Genomic DNA, 17,292 nt, shown 5'->3' with positions numbered 1-17,292 from the left:
TTTTTAAACAAACTCTATGCTATTATTCTGTTAAATTATCATAGTGGAAGCATCTCTAATTTGTCTTATTCCCCCAAGAATCAACATTTACTGACACTTAAGGAGGCATGTTGAACACTAAATTTCTTTTAAAAAATTTACACCAAATTCAACTTTTATATTTAGAAGTTGCAAGTTACAGAGAGATACATCTGGCATGTATTCATATGAACATGTTTTTAGAAAGTATTCATAAGGGAATGTATCAATATATGGTTTATGCTCCATATAGTCATAATAAAATAAATTTATATCTACTTCAAAAAATAGACATATCAGAAATGGCACTTTTAGGTACTAGTAACATTTGTTTATGTCTTATCAATGATGGTTATCTGTATAATTCTTGAATTGCCCTTCAGTTTGCATGTCTGTATGTATTGGTACTGTGTCTGTCCTATGCTGGTTTAAAGCTGTCAGTCTGGGGTCCATGAGCTTCCCGTTGTTCAGGTCAGCTGTTTCTGTGGGTTTCTCTAGCGTGGTCTTGACCCCTTTGCCCATCACGCCTCCCTGTCTACAACTGGATTCCAGGAATTTGGCTGTGGATCTCTGCTTCTGCTTCCATCAGTTACCAGATGAAGGCTCTAGGATGGCATATAAGGTAGTCATCAATCTCATTATAGGGGAAGGGCATTTACAATAGCCTCTATTCTATTGCTTAGAATCTTAGTTGGGATCATATTTTTTAACCCCCGGAATTACTCTAACTGATAGGGGCTATGGATATAAGTTCCTTTTGAGCTTTTATTGGCAATGTGTGAAAGTGTCTGTATGATCAAAGTGCACAGGCAACACCAGATTCCTGGGTTAGGATGGCTATGAGAGGTCAGTGGCCATCTCAGCACTAGTCATGATGGCATAGGCTTATAAGAACACTTATGAATCATAGAGTGGAAGGATACCCCAAAGTATGGTTGTGTTAAAAAGAAAACCTCAAAACAAAATATGTTTGATTTCTATGCTAAAAATGGGAGATATCTATGAATATTTTAAGCATAAGATTTCCAGAGTTATGTAAATTCAGTGAAAAGCATAAAGTTTTCAGATTTTAACAGAACTTACACAAAAATAATACACAAAGCAGTTTAAGTATTTCTGAGCTCTATGTGTAAATTGTTTTATTTTCCAAAAGTTATAGAAAATTACATCTTGTACATATTTGTTCCATTGATGTCAAAGGGATTATTCCCATTATCTATTTGAATTTATTCTTTTTATTCATCTGTTTACATCTTCAGTCACTTAACATTGTTAGCTATATTTTTATATGTAATGATCTATTAGTCATTAACATTTCCCTTCAGTATGGTTAAATCAGTTATAAAGAAGTATCTCAAAGTTCAGAGTATTTTTGCATGCTTTTATTTGGTTACAGATCGATTGCTTTCTTTTTCTTTCTTCCTTTCTCTTATTTCCTTTTTGGGTGTAGTTGTGTTTTCTTGATTTTCTGGGGTTTATTATTGTATTGGGTGTTGGCTTGGTTTTCTTTGAGAAAAAAAACCTTAAAGTTTGGAAGGTATGGACAGGAAGGGGATCTGGAAGCCCTTAGGGGAGGGGAAAATAAGATAAAATATATATAAATTTTAAAAATGTTTTAAATGTTAAAAAAATAAAATAGAGGTATTTCAATTAATTTTTAGCACAAATAGAATAAATTTAATGAAGAAAAAAACTCTATCCATGTATTTAGCCTTTTTATTCAGTTAGTTATTGGCCAACACTAAGTGTTCAAACAAGGAACCTGTCTGTAAATGCTTAGCAGCAAAAACAAAACAAAACAAAAACAAACAAAAAAACTTGGAAAATTATTGTCAAACAAACTTGGTTATATGTGAAGATTATATTTGTCTACTTAGATTGTCAAAAGAAAGTACTGAGGGCTGTTGATCAGAGAAATTTATTTTGTCATAATTGCAGAGACAGCATTTAGGGATGGTGTTGCTAACAGGCTTAACTAATGGAGCTTTTTCTGTTGAGTGGCTGTTAGCTGTGTGTTTACCATGTGCTTACATGGTCTTTAGTAAATTTATCTTAAAAGGTACAGATGAGAGTATAGATACTAGGGGAGAAGGGATAAGCTATTATGACATCTTTTCTTTTAAATGTAATAAGGCTGCCATATCAGAGGCTCACTTCTTTTTTTTTTTCAATGTTATTTATTTATTTATTTTTCTCTGCATTTTTTATTTAAATTAGAAACAAGATTATTTTACATGTCAATCCCAGTTCCCTCTGCCTCCCCTACTCCCCTGCCCCCTGGACCAACTAACACCCTACTTATCCCATACACTTTCCTCTATGTGGTATGGGCTCCCAAAGTCCTATACTAGGGATAAGTACTGATCTACTACAAAAAGCCTCATAGATTTCCGAGGCCTCCTCACTGCCACCCACATTGATTGGGTCTGGATCAGTCCCATGCTGGTTTCCTAGCTATCAGTCTGGAAACCAAAAGTTCCCCCTTCTTCAGGTCAGCTGTTTCTGTGGGTTTCACCAGCCTGTCTTGAGCCCTTTGCTTATCAGTCCTCCTTCTCTGCAACTGGATTCCAGTTCAGTTCAGTGATTAGTTGTGGGTGTCTGCTTCCACTTCCAACAGCTGCTGGGTGAAGGCTATAGGATGGCATATAAGTCAGTCATCAATCTCATTATCAGGGGAGGACATTTAAGGTAGCCTCTCCTATATTGCTTAGATTGTTAGTTGGTGTCATCTTTGTAGATCTACAGACATTTCCCTAGTGCCTGCCTAATTTCTCTTTAAACCTATAATGGCTCCCTGTATTATGGTATCTCTTATCTTGCTTTCCTCTGTTCTTCCCCCAACTCAAACTTCCTGCTCCTTCATGTCCTGCTCACCCCTCCTCTTCTCCCCATCTCATTCTCCTAGCTCCCTCTTCCCTCCTCTCATGCTCCCAATTTGCTCAGGAGACATTGTCCCTGTCCCCTTCTCCCGGATACCATGTATGTCTCTCTTAGAGTCCTCCTTGTTTTCCGAACTTCTCTGGTAGTGTGGAATGTGGGCTGGTAATCCTTTGCTCTATGTCTAAAATCTATATATGATTGATTACATACCCTGTTTGTCTTTTTGTGACTGGGTTACCTCTCTCAGAATGGTTTCTTCTAGTTCCATTCATTTGCCTGCAAATTTCAAGACTCCATTGCCCCCCCCCACTGCTGAGTAGTACTCCATTGTGTAAATGCACCACATTTTCTCTATCCATTCTTCAGTTGAGGGGCATCTACATTGCCTCCAAGTTCTGCCTATTACAAATAATGCTGCTATGAACATCATTGAACAGATGTCCTTGTTATATGAATGTGCTTCTTTTGGGTATATGCCTAAGAGTGGAATTTCTGGATCTTGTGGTAGACTGATTCCCATTTTCTTGAGGAATTGCCATACTGATTTCCACAGTGGTTGTACAAGTTGGCACTCCCACCAGCAGTGGAGGAGTGTTCCCTTTTCTCCACAACCTCTCCAGCACAAACAGTCATTGGTGTTTTTGATTTTAGCCATTCGGACAGGAGTAAGATGGTATCTCAGAGTTGTTTTTATTTGCATTTCCCTGATGGCTAAGGATTTTGAACACTTTCTTATGTGTCTTTCAGCCATTTTAGTTTCCTCTATTGAGAATTATCTATTTAGTTCTTTACCCCACTTTTTATTCGAATTATTTTGGAGACTAGCTTTTTCAGTTCTTTGAATATTTTGGAGATCAGCCCTCTGTTGGATGTGGGGTTAATGAATATCTTTTCCCATTCTGTGGGCTGCAGTTTTGTCTTGCTTACTGTGTCCTTTGCCTTACAGAAGCTTCTCAGTTTCAGGGGGGTCCCATTTATTGATTGTTGATTTCAGTGTCTGTGCTACTGGTGTAATGTTCAGGAAGCAGTCTCACTTCTATGGTCACCGTTAGTTTATTACTTCAAACTTTATTGCACTGGGTACTAAAATCTCCACACATTTCAGGTTGCAGATTCAAATATTTCATCTGTAATGGTTTGTTAGCATTCTTCCAACTGAAAGACAGAAGAGTAATAGAAAATAGTTACTTCAGAAATCATTTGTTTACTCCCTCAGTTTTTGTGTGGCAGATTTCCCCTGCCTGCTTTCTAAATGTTGCCTTCCCTGAGTCTTGAAATTACTATCTCACCCTGTGTTTCCCTTTCATAAAAACACTGCAGAATGCAATTAAATGTAGGCAGAGTCATAGCTGAGAATGGTGATGCACACATGTGTACACATGCATGTGAATGCACACACACACTTGTAAGAAGCTTTTCTCACTCTCATGTCATTGGGTATTAGTAACATGATACCATATCTTATGCAATAGCTAAGTTGTCATGCCAAGTTCAAAGGAAAATGAATAAAAAGAAGGACCAAAAACAACTTACAACAGTCACATGATGTATCTGTTTCAATCATGTTTGCCCTCTACTTGGACTGATTTTTAAGTGAATATTTATTTTTAGATAGCCTAGTGAGATAATTTACAATCTTAGTGTCTAAATACATATATAAACATAATCTTGAACACTGTTCTTGTTGTCATATCTTACAGTAAGCTCAAGCACATTAGTAAAAATTTTTGATTACTCTGGAAAACTAAAGAGAAACTTTTAGCATCAATATATTAAGGACATCACAAAATTCCAAAATTTCTCTTTTACTGCAAAATGCAAGGCACTGTTTTCAGGATCATACCAAAGTTATCTTTGGAATTATAATACCAACCTATTAATTGTGGTATTATGTTTCTCTTTGTTGAAGGCAACTAACTTGCCTACGCTAAAACAATGGAAGAAGAGATAGCATTTATAACCCATATTCTGACTTCAGAGCTTCTAGTCCTAACTGCAAAAATTTATTATAAAACAAAAATATATATAAATAAACAGTTATTGCTTATCAGCAAAGTATAGGGAAAAAAGTGGTTAAAGCAAAAATGTTTAGCTGTCATAGAAAATTCTTTTGTCTTCCACAGACTCACCTTCAAAATTTTCAAATTACACCATTTCTAAAGGTCTCATAACCTTTTAGATTTAAAAAATACTCTGTTACATGTCTGGAACATAAAGAAAGGATTAATGCCTAGCAGCAATTCAGAAAGAAAATAATTTTTGCATAGTTTTACATATTATTAAGAATCAGCCTTATTTCCCTCTTGTGAGTAGTATCCCCAAGACCCGCAGTGTCTACTGTGTTAAGTGTGAGTTCAAGAGATTGCAGGCTCTGATGGGCCTCTGTCTCTGTTACTTCTTTCCCCTGCAACCTCACATCGCTATACATCTGTTTTGTTGATTCAGAAGAGCACTTGAAATGCTTTACAGTTGATTTTGACAAGTGCTACAATTTGATAAGGGAAGATAATTCTTGCTGAGATGATTTTCAAAGTACAGAAATTATACTTTTGAGTAGATATTACCTTTCTTTATGATCAGAATTTTCATTTAATATACAGCACACTTAAGCTCTGTAATCACATCTCTTTTCTGGAAAAAAAATTGACGGGTGTCTTTGATCTCATATATTAAATCATTAAACACAAAATCTTATTCCAGATTCTGATTGTTTTCTTTGTTGCAGATAAAATATGTCTGCCAAATTTAAAAGATCAGATTTTGAAAATGCTATATGAATGTGAAGTGGGATTTTTAATTAGCTGAGAGGCTCCTGATCATGTGACTGGGCTGATTGATGAGTTACTGGGATGTACATTTCTGCATGCCACTGAACCCACTAAATGGAGAATTAATCAGTAGTTCTTTAAAGGCTACAGACTTGTTATTGGTAGAATAATCAAGTAAAACATATGGGCATGACTTTGATACGTATTAAAGTATTCTTTTACCAAGTAGACTTTCTAATTTTTCAGTTTAAAATAATATTTTCACATCTGAGGTAATTTTGATGAATTATCATTGGTTTGTTTTGGTCAACTAATGCTGTGCAAAGGTTGACAAAATTTAGATATCATGGCTATTTGAGATTTGATTATAACCAACTTGTGACTTTGCCTTGCTTTAAAGCAAACTGAATGATCAGGACTTTGGGATCTCAGCCATGTTTGTGGTTTGTTTCTGGGGGATATCTTCAGTGATTAAATCCATGGCATCACTGTGATAGAAACCAGAACCGGAACCATGCCTCCAAATACAGTTAGTGTGGGATAATATGCCACACTCTATAGCCCCCTGCTGGAAACCTTTGGGTCATTAATCCAGTGTAACCAAACAGCTTCTCAGTATTTGACATCAACTGATGTCAAAATGGTCTCTCTGTGTTTCCCTATAAAACCCATGTTTTATACCCAACAAATAATCCCAATTGAAATTTTATCAGGGCGTGTCTTCAGGAGTGCACTCGTGCACACACACACAAACACACATTCATGCATACACACTAGCATGTATCAATTGCAGAAAATGATCTCCATTTTGATACTTTCAAATATCGTTATAAGGTACTTCAATAGTGAACCATCACTCACTCTTTTCCTTGATTCATCTTGCCAATAGCCCCCTTTCTCTTCCAAAAGAGTATTTTTCTACTGTCACACTTTTAAAATCAAATATATACTCTACTTAGGTTAAATAATTCTAAGTTTTGTTATATGGGTAGGAAGATTGAATGTACTCATTTATTCCTGTATTTACCTCTTAATGAATATCAAGGAAATTCTTCACCTGTCTATACCACAGATTTCACATTTATACACTTAGTGTTCTGGGTTTATTATTATCTTGATGAGGATCCTGAAGATAAAATAAAATAATGAATGTAAGCTTTCATGTAATGCTTAGAAAATCTTTAAAATCTGAGAACTGTGATTATTGATTTTTTAAATCACCAATGCCATTTTCATAGTTACTACTTCATCTATGGTTTATTATAATAAAAATAATGTCCCAATTTTTCATTATTCCGTATTCTATCCTCTTCAGTTCTCTTACACACCATGACTATTTATTTTAAAATATTACTTTCATTTCATAACTCCTCTATTTAAAATAGGCTGTAGTTAGTAACTAATATCATAGATTTTTTAAGATCTCTATAACCTGCCTTCATAAGTTTTATAACCTGTGCTTCTGTTATTTCCTTGTACAAACTGGCTCTATGTCCTTGCTTGATTAACTTTTGATTGCCAATTTTACTACTTTTAATGAATAAATGTGGTCAATTGATTGAAGTAATATTTTGAAGGTTTTTTATATGACAAACTTGTATCCTGTTTTTGGAATCTCTTTGAATATATATATATACAGTTAAGCTCCAATTACTTGGACAAATACAGGCAAGGGCTATCAAAATTAATTGATCATTAGCTCTGAATGGACTCAAAACCTTTCAGATTTCATATACATACAGATTCGTATTTCTGAATAACCTGAATGTGTTTTCTTACTTTGGTTAAGGGCTGCTATTAAACTTAGCACTTAGCATGGCTTCCCTTTGATAGGTAACAATAGTTCAGTACCTCAAGGTTCTCATTTATTCACTGGTAAAACATATAGATATAAAGGCTATTAAAAAGTAGGCAAGTACATATAGAAGAGAAATTACATTTTCTAAATTTTATGCTTGACTTAGTCATTTAAGTTTATTTTATATTGATATGACCTTTTGATTAAAAGATAAAGACATGAGGGAGAAAGGCAGGTAATTACCTTCCATGCCGCTCTTCAACTGATGAATAGAGCCTATCTAGGAAGAATGATTTCATTGGACAATACCCATAATAAGATGCTGTCTCTGATGCAAGACCAATCGGAGAGGCAAAGATAGGTTAACTCTGACTGTTAAAGAGTTTATCAGCTACTATGATTCCTAGTAATGACAAAACTCAATATGTGAACCTGAGGCTGCCCCTTAGAAGAAACAGATACAGTAGTGTGCATTCTGGTCTAGAGCTTATTTAGAAAGGACATTTAAAAAACATAAATGTATAGGATCTGTATCTTTGTAATGTGTTCGAGTCACCATTATTTGATCTTGACCTACCTTTAAAGGCTCGTCTTCTCTTTATGTATCCCATGTGCAGTTCATCAAACAGGCCATATTGAATTAGCCTAGTAGCCTAACTGCATCCTTTGCTTCTACCTTTTACTTTTCTGACATACAGCCTTATCACAGAATCCTGGGAGATTCTTTTCAACCCTAAACTGAAATATGTCACTCCTGTAGTACAATAGTGTCCCACATCACTCAGTCATAATAAAACCCAAAGTTTGAAGAACACAAGGCCCTACGGGATATGATTCCTGCTAGTCCTCATTACTCATTTTCCCTATTTCATCCTTGTTCATTCCATTTGAGCAACACTTCCTTTGTTACTACTGTATTCACAAAGTCATTCTTGATTCTGAGATGAACACGCAGAGACTTCCAGCATTCACCTCCTTCTCCATGCAGAAGAAACAAAGAAAAAGAACACAGACGCATTGAAGGTCAAACTTGCAAGAGAATCATGAGCTTAACAAGGGAGAGATGAGAACTCTTCCAGGAATGGACACAGGAAAGTCAGGACAGATAGGAAAACAAAGCATATTTGCACCTGTGACTTCAGCTTCTAGCCAGGAGCCCACCCTAGTACAAGTGGAAAGGGTGGATGGTTGATTCCCAGCTTATGCCCTAACTGAAAATGCTGCAAACCTTAGCTGTGAGAGTAACACAGTTTTCCCAGGCTGATAGCCCAAATAGGGCAGCTACTCAAGGTCAAAATAGAATTAGAAAATGTCAGTGCTGAAGGGACAGTCCCTGATGTCATGCAGAGAAATCGGAGGAGATCCTTTAATCGTCCCAGACTCGAAGAGAAGAATCTCAGGTTTTAACCATTAGGAAGCACAGGTAGGGTTTCTTAAGCATTTGTCTGTTTGGCTAGTTGGTTTTTGTTTTGTTTTGTTTTGTTTAATCACATATAGAACAGTGCTAAAGAATGAATGGCAGCATATAAGAGGACATAGGTCTCTGTGAGTTTGAGGCCAGCCTGGTCTCCAGAGCAAGTGCCAGGATAGGCTCCAAAGCTACACAGAGAAACCCTGTCTCGGAAAAAAAAAAAAGTACTTAGGTGTGGATTCCTTACAACACCTATTATTATACATTCCATGCCTAATGCCCCAGACATGTGATATAGAAAACCAAGAATTAGTTACAGAGTTTTGATTAGTACACACTGTATCCATGTATTACACCATCATGCTACCTCACAACCATGTGCAATGATTGTTCAATTCTTCATCTGTAAGAAAGTGAGAATGATAATAACCCTGATGTAATTGTGACATGTTGTATGACAATACATGGAATACATGCACTCTACAAACAATATATTTTAAAACTCTGTCTCAGAAACTTGGCCATTACAGTACTTTCTTCTCCAAAGAACCTGTTTGCACACTGGACATCACAATTCTGAGGCTTCCTTACCCTCTCTGTGTTGAGATATTTATTCAGATATAGCATGCCAGTTATATCTACTAGAAACATCCTCCTTAAAACTGTTGCAGTTCGCCGGGCATTGGTGGCTCATGCCTTTAATTCCAGCACTTGGGAGGCAGAGGCAGGTGGATCTCTGTGAGTTTGAGGCAAGACTGGTCTCTAGAGTGAGTGCCAGGATAGGCTCCAAAGCTACACAGAGAAACCCTGTCTCGAAAAAACAAACAAACAAAAACTGCTGCAGTTCTGCTCGAACCACAGAGTTCTCTGGCTCTCTTTGTGTTATCTCTAAAACACTTCTATTTGGTACTGTACTTAGTAATTTCTCTGGGTTTTTTTTTTTTCTGGTTCTTCCCAATGATGTAAGATGCTCCTTAAGAGGATTTTTTTTATCACATAGTCCCTCTTATATTTCCACACTAAAAAATTTGAGGTACCTCTTCAAGTTTTTTTTTTTTTATTCAATCAAGAACAACATTGCCCATCTATTCTATCTTGATACAATATAGGATTGTCTACCTCAGTAACTGGTTTATGTATGTGTAAGTCACCATCATTAGGAATAATTACACAAACAGCTTTCCAGGGATGTTGCCTTTTTCACCTTTGTATTCCCAGCAGCTTAACACGAGGGCTTAGGAATTATTTGTTGTATTTCCTGAGTGATTTCAAATCATCCTTCCTCCCAAATCAGCTTTCCATGGAATGAAGGTATCTTTCAAGCTAATAAGAACCTTGAACTCCCTTTTCTCACCCCAACTCCTGTTTTGTAGCTGTCTAGTTGAAAACTGTCTGTATGTCAAGGTTTCATAGATATGTCACTTCTAGCACACACTTTTTCTAAGTTGTATGTAAAAAAATGATAACTGAACTTTAGTTAAATCACACTTGACAGTGAAGATTTTCTTTAGAAAAGTACTATAAATTATCGGAGCTTGTCAACACCTGACTGTTGCCATGTTTGCTGATTAACTCAGATTTATGTCACCCATTCTTAAGCGATGTATGAGAACACATTTTCTATGCCTATTATACTCTCTCCCCTCCTGGCTCTCTTTAGAAAAATGCCTACATAACAATCATGAATTTGTTTGAATGAAAATAGCCTCTACAGAAAATCAATGGATTTCACATGTGACTTAGGGCTGGCCAATAAGATGTAAGGAGAAGTGTGTGCACATTGCATGAAAAACAAAAACATATGCCTTTGCTTTCCTATTTTTCCTTCTTATTCATTAGACAAAGGAAACTGGAGGAATAGAGAGTCGTTAATGATCAGGATGCCAGAGTGGCTTACCAGCTTAGTCAACGGCAAACTCCTAAAAAGTGTCATCTATGTACTTAGATGGCTACGGAAGAAAAGAATAAATGTTTGAAACAGTGCAATGATATTTATTGTTATTATTGGAGCAATTTGGCCTGCTCCCCAACTAATGTTCTAGAGGATGTAGTCATAATCCTTTCTGGCTCCCTACTGCATTAGTACAGGGATTAAAGCCACACACATGGCTCACAAGCTTCATGGAGTCCAGTTTCTGCAGAGACCTTCACCCTTATTATCTTCAGCCACTTTGTCCTGTATCCTGCTCCAGCTTTAGGTGGTCACTGTTCTCTACACTCGTCTTTCTGAGTACAACTTTCTATTCCCATGACTCTTTTGTGTATATTTTAGCAGTATTGACTGCCTGTCATTTGAACTTTTATTTTCATTATTTTGCATTTGTTTGTATAGTCATAAAATAATTACACAACCATGAGGGGTTTAAAGCCAATCTATGTAACAGTAGACTTAGCATGGTACCTGATGTCTCAGAGATGGACATTCAACAGCAAATGTGAACGGTACTGTCCTAATGATACCTTTCCACAATGACCTTTTCCATTGCTAATTTGTTTCCTTTGGTCTCCACTACCCTCCAAATTCCTGCAGCCCATTTTTTGGTCCTTCCATGCAGATATTTTCTTTTGTATAACAGAGAATGTCTGAAACATATAGAAACCTGGATTTGGACATACTATAAGTGGTAATAATTCAGGAACCTTTAAACTACCTTTCCAAAGTTAGTATACAAGATTAAGTCTTTAAAACCTGATTGAGAAGTCACTAAACAAAAATATCCTAAATACAACCCATCCATTACAGCATAGTTCTGTGAAACAGAAATGACAATATGGAGAAAAATGGCAGTTGACACCTATGATACAAACTCCAGGGAACAAGCCAGGAATAAGATGAGTAACAGTGGAAAGACACTAGATTCAAAAACAGTAGCAACACCCCACAAAACAACAACAAAAATTCTAGAAAGTCAAGCAGAAGGAAAGAGAATCTAGTAAGTGTTACAGAGTTCTCTGTCATGAGCATGAATAAGTGCTCTAAGTACAGAGTTAATATAATTGTATAGCATAGGAATCTCAGCTTAAGAGAAATACTCTCATCAAATATAAACTGTACTTTCAGCGCCAGATAATTTGAAGTCACACACACACACACACACACACACACACACACACACACACACGGTGAGAGTGAGACAGAAACAGACAGACAGATGTTAAGAAACAGAAGTCCTATTCCAGTTATGCCAGCAGAAGGAGGTGCATAGGACAAAGGAAAGAGCCTAATAAACAGCACACACACACACACACACACACACACACACACACACACACACACACACACACACCTACTTGTTTGCACACTTGGGAAATGAAAGTGGAATTTGGGAGCCATGATAAGGGCAAATGACTCGATGTCCTATTCCACAGGGTCCCCTGAGCTCTGAGGAGAATGATTTGATGGAAATAATCTCATTCAGAGCTGTTTTCCATGACCTCTCACTCTCTTCATAATGTTTAGCTATAGGTCTCTGTATTTCTTCCCATCTGCTCCAGGAGAAAGATTCTCTGATGATTGAACAAGGCATTGATCTGAATGTATAGCATATTGTTATTAGAAGATCTTTTTTTATCTATTTTCATATTTCTTTTTGAAAATAAATTTTTATTTAAATTAAAAACAATCTTATTTAACATACCAATCCCAGTTCCCTCTCCCTCATGTCCTCCCGCCCATGCCCCTCACCCATGCTCCACCACCCCATCCACACCCCAGGGAAGGTGAGGTCTCCCATGAGGGATCTTTAAAGTCTGACACATCATTTGGGGCAGGACCTAAGTCCTCCACTGTGTATGTAGACTGGGAGAGTATCTCTACATAGGGAATAGGCTCCCAAAGCCCATTTGTACACTAGGGATAAATACTGGTTTCACTTCCAGAGGCCCCATAGACTGCCCAGGCCTCCCAACTGACACACACATTCAGGGGATCTGGTTGGGTCCTATGTAGTTCCCCAGATGTCAGACTGGGGTCCATGAATGTCCACTTGCTCAGGTGATCTGTTTCAGTGGGTTTCCCCAGCATAGTCTTGACCCCTTTGCTTATCACTCCTCCCTCTCTACTACTGGATTCCAGAGTTTGGCCCAGTGCTTGACTGTGAATTTCTGTTTCTGCTTCCATCAGCTACTGGATGAATGCTCTAGGATAGCATTTAAGGTAGTTATCAATCTCATTGTAGGGGAAGGGCATTTAAGGGAGCCTCTCCACTATCGGTTATATTCTTGGTTGGAGTCATCCTTGTGGATCTCTGGAAATTTCCCTAGTGCAAGATTTCTCTTTAAACCTCTAATAACTCCCTCTATTAAGGTATCTCTTAGACTCTTCTTCTCTCTTCTTCCCACAACTCGATGTTCCTGATCAGTCTGGGGTCCATGAGCTCCCCCTTGATCAGGTGAGGTGTTTCTGTTGGTTTTTCCAGCCTAGTCTTGACCCGTTTGCTCATCACTCACGTTAGGAGAAAGAGAAAGGGAGAAGAGGAGGGGAGATGAGGACATGAGACAGCAAGAAAGTCAGAGGAAGAATAGAGGAGAGCAAGAAAAGAAATACCATAACAGAGGGAGCCATTATAGATTTAATGGAACTGGCACTAGGGAAATATACAGAGATGTACAAGGTTGACCCCAACTAACCTTCTAAGCAATAGTCAAGAGGCTACCTTAAATGCCCTTCTCTGATAACAACATTGATGACTACCCTATATGCCATCCTAGAGCCTTCATTAAGTAGCTGATGGAAGCATAAGCAAACACCCACAGATAAACATGGAGTTTAACTATGCAATTCCAATCTTAGGCATATACCCAAAGGATACAATCTCATACCACAAGGACATCTGTTCAACTATGTTCATAGCAGCATTATTTGTAATAACCAGAGCCTGGAAGTAACCTAAATGTCCCTTAAGCAATGGATAAAGAATGGATAAAGAAAATGTGGTACATTTACACAATGGAGTACTACTCAGGGGAAAGAAACAATGAAATCTTGAAATATATAGGCAAATGGGTGGAACTAGAAGAAACTGTCCTAAGTGAGGTAACCCAGACACAAAAAGACAAACATGGTATGTTCTCACTCATAAATAGATATTAGACATAGAGCAAAGGATTACCAGCCTATAACTCACAATCCCAGAGAAGCTAGGAAACAAAGAGGACCCTAAGAGATCCATATGTTGTCTCTTGGAGATGGAGAAAGGGATAAGATCTCCTAGAAGACATCTTATTACTATGTTTTGTTGTTGTTTTTGTTCATTTGATTCTTTATTTTTAAAACAGTGGTATTTAGTTTTATTGACCTATCTGATCTCATGTTCTTTGTCACCCAAGCAGTGCTGAGTATGGGTTCCATCTCATGGAGTGAGCCTTACATCAAACCAGATATTCTTTGGCTGATCTCACATGCTTTGTACCACCATTGCACTAACATATCTTGAAAGCAGGACACCATTGTAGATCAAACGGTTGGTGGATGGGTTGATATGTTCCTCCTTTGGTAGAGTCTTCACTACCTCTGAAGTACCTTCCTGTACCTCTAGGTAGGCACAAACTCTAAATCTCCTTGTATTATGAGTTGTGCAGGTATTATCTTCGGCAATGGACTCTTTTTGGTGGTTTGTGGAAGTATCTATGGTCTAGGTAAGAGCTTAGATTATTCAGGGGTTCCACTGCATCCCTTTGGCCAACAACTCAAGTAGATGTAAGTAAACCCCAGTGCGGGAAGCTTTATTTAGTGGCAAGAGATGGCTGTTGGGGTTCTGTTTCCCCCTGTTATTTGGCAATTTCATAAATATATATATATTTCATAAATATATTTATATATTTCATAAATATAATATCATATATATATATATATATATGTATATATATATATATATTGCAAAGCTTCCACTTATTGGGTTTTGATACTATCCCTCAAATGATTTCTAGTTTTAGATGTCTCTCCCTATATTTACTCCCTCATCATCTTCTTCCCTCCTCATCCCTACTTGAACCTCTCATTCCAGCACCCCACCCCCATCTATCCATAGCAATATTTCCTATTTCCATGTCCTAGGGAGATCTATCTGCCCCTCTCTCAAGCCTGTATTCCACACATAACCAATGTGGTTATATGAACTGTAGCTTCGTTATCCTTGACTTGAAAGTTAATATCCACATACAAGAGGGTACACACTGGATTTGTCTTTCTTAAATTTGGTTACCTTAATTGAGATTATTTTTCTAGTTTCATCTATTTACATGAAGGTTTCATTTTTAACAGCTGATTAGTAGCCATGTATAAAAGTAGCTCATTTTCTTTATCCCTTCTTCTGTTAAGGGATATCTAGGTTATTTCAAGTACTTGGTTATTATGAATAGAGCAGAAACCAAGTGTCTCTGTGGTCGAATGAAGCATCTTTTGGGTATATGCCCAAGAGATGAATCTTAATGTGGAGGGCTTCTGAGGAAATGTCACACTGTTTTCCATTATGGCTGAACATGTTTGTAGTACCTCCAGCAATGGATGCTGCTGGATATAAATGAAACCTCAAAATACTTTTGGTTTGTATTTCCCTGACAGTTAAGGATGTTGAACATTTCTTTTAGACATTATTGGCCACTTGAGTTTGCTCTTTTTGAGAATTCTCTGTTTTCATGTATACTGTTGTTGTTTTCCTTACTCTTCTAGTCTTTTGGGGCCCTATTAACCAGGTCCCAAATAAATACACAGGGAGTCTTATTATTACATATGAATACCCAGTTTTAGCTTGCTTATTTCTAGCCAGCTTTTCTTAGCTTAAATTATCCCATCTACTTTTGTCTCTGGGCTTTTATCTTTATCCTATATACCTTTCTTTACTTCTACTCCATGGCTTGCTGTGTAGCTGGGCTGGGTAGCTGGGTGGCTGGCCCCTGGGGTCCTCCTCCTTCTGTCACTCCTAGATCTCTTCCTTTTAGATTTCTCCTTCTATTTATTCTTTCTGCCTGCCAACCCTGCCCCTCTATGATGGAAAATACACAAAGAATCAATAAAAAGTTTTTTAAATGATATTAACTCAATAAACATACACACACGCGCACACACACACACACACACACACACACACACACACACACACACACACACCACATACATATATATATATAAATATATATATATATATATATATTCCATTTTGTCTCCCATTCTGTAGGTTGCCTCTTTATATGAATAATGGTGTCCTTTGCCTTACAGTAGCTTTTCAGTTTAATGAGTCCCATTTATTAATTATTGATCTTAACATCTGTGCTAATAGTGCTCTGTTCAGAAAGTCTTTTTCTGTGCCAATGAGTTGAAAGCTATTTCCAATTTTTTCTTCTTCTTCAGATTCTTTGTATCTGGTGTTATGTACTTTAATTTTGTGCAGGGTGATAAGAATGGATGTATTTGGTTATTCTTCATGCAGACATCCAGTTTGACCAGTACCATTTGTTGAAGATGCTGTCATTTTTTTCAGTAAGAATTTCTGGCTTTTTTTATCAAAAATTAGGTGTCCATAGGTGTATGGATTTACATCCAGGTCTTTATCATTATTTCATTGCCCAACATGTCTGTTTTCAAACAAATACCATATTGTTTTTGTTACTATTTCTCTGTAGTACAACTTTATATTGGAAATGGTGAGATAGGCAGGGCTGGCAGGCAGAGAGAATAAATAGAAGGAGAAATATAGAAGGAGGAGATCTAGAAGTGAGAGACAGAGGAGGATTCCAGGGCCAGCCACCAAGTTATAGAGCAAGCAGTGGAGTAGAAATTAAGAATGGTATATAAGATAAAGATAAAAGCCTAGAAGTAAAAGGTAGATGGGACAATTTAAATTAAGAAAAGATGGTTAGAAATAAGCAAGCTAAAACTGGGTATTCATATTTAATAATAAGACTCTGTGTGATTGATTTGTGATCTGGGGGATGGGCCCCCAAAAGAGTAAAAAATAAAGAAAACAACAGTATAGATGAAAACAGAGAATTCTCAAAAGAGCAAATTCAAATGTCTAAGAAACTCTTTTAAAAAATATTCAACATCCTTAACTGTCAGGGAAATGCAAACCAAAACTTCTTTGAGATTTGACCTCAAGCAATGGATTGTTTTAGCTATCCTGGATCTTTGGTTTTCCATCTGAAGTTGAGAATTGCCCTTTCAATGTCTGGAATTTTTATCGTAATTGCATAGCATCAGTAGATTACTTTTGATAGGATGACAATTTTTACCATGTTACTCTACCGATAAATGAGAAAGAGAAATCGTTCCTTCTTCTGATACCTTCTTCAGTTTCTTTCTTCAAAGACTTTCAATTTTTTTGTTGTCATACATGTCTTTCCCTTACTTGGTTAGTTACCATAAGATATTATTTATTGTTTTAGGCTATTGTAGAAGCTCTTGTTTCCCTGATTTCTTT

The sequence above is a fragment of the Cricetulus griseus genome (genome assembly GCF_003668045.3).
Source record: "Cricetulus griseus strain 17A/GY chromosome 1 unlocalized genomic scaffold, alternate assembly CriGri-PICRH-1.0 chr1_0, whole genome shotgun sequence".
NCBI classification, from domain to species: Eukaryota; Metazoa; Chordata; class Mammalia; order Rodentia; family Cricetidae; genus Cricetulus; species Cricetulus griseus.
Note: the sequence above shows the minus strand (reverse complement) of the source record.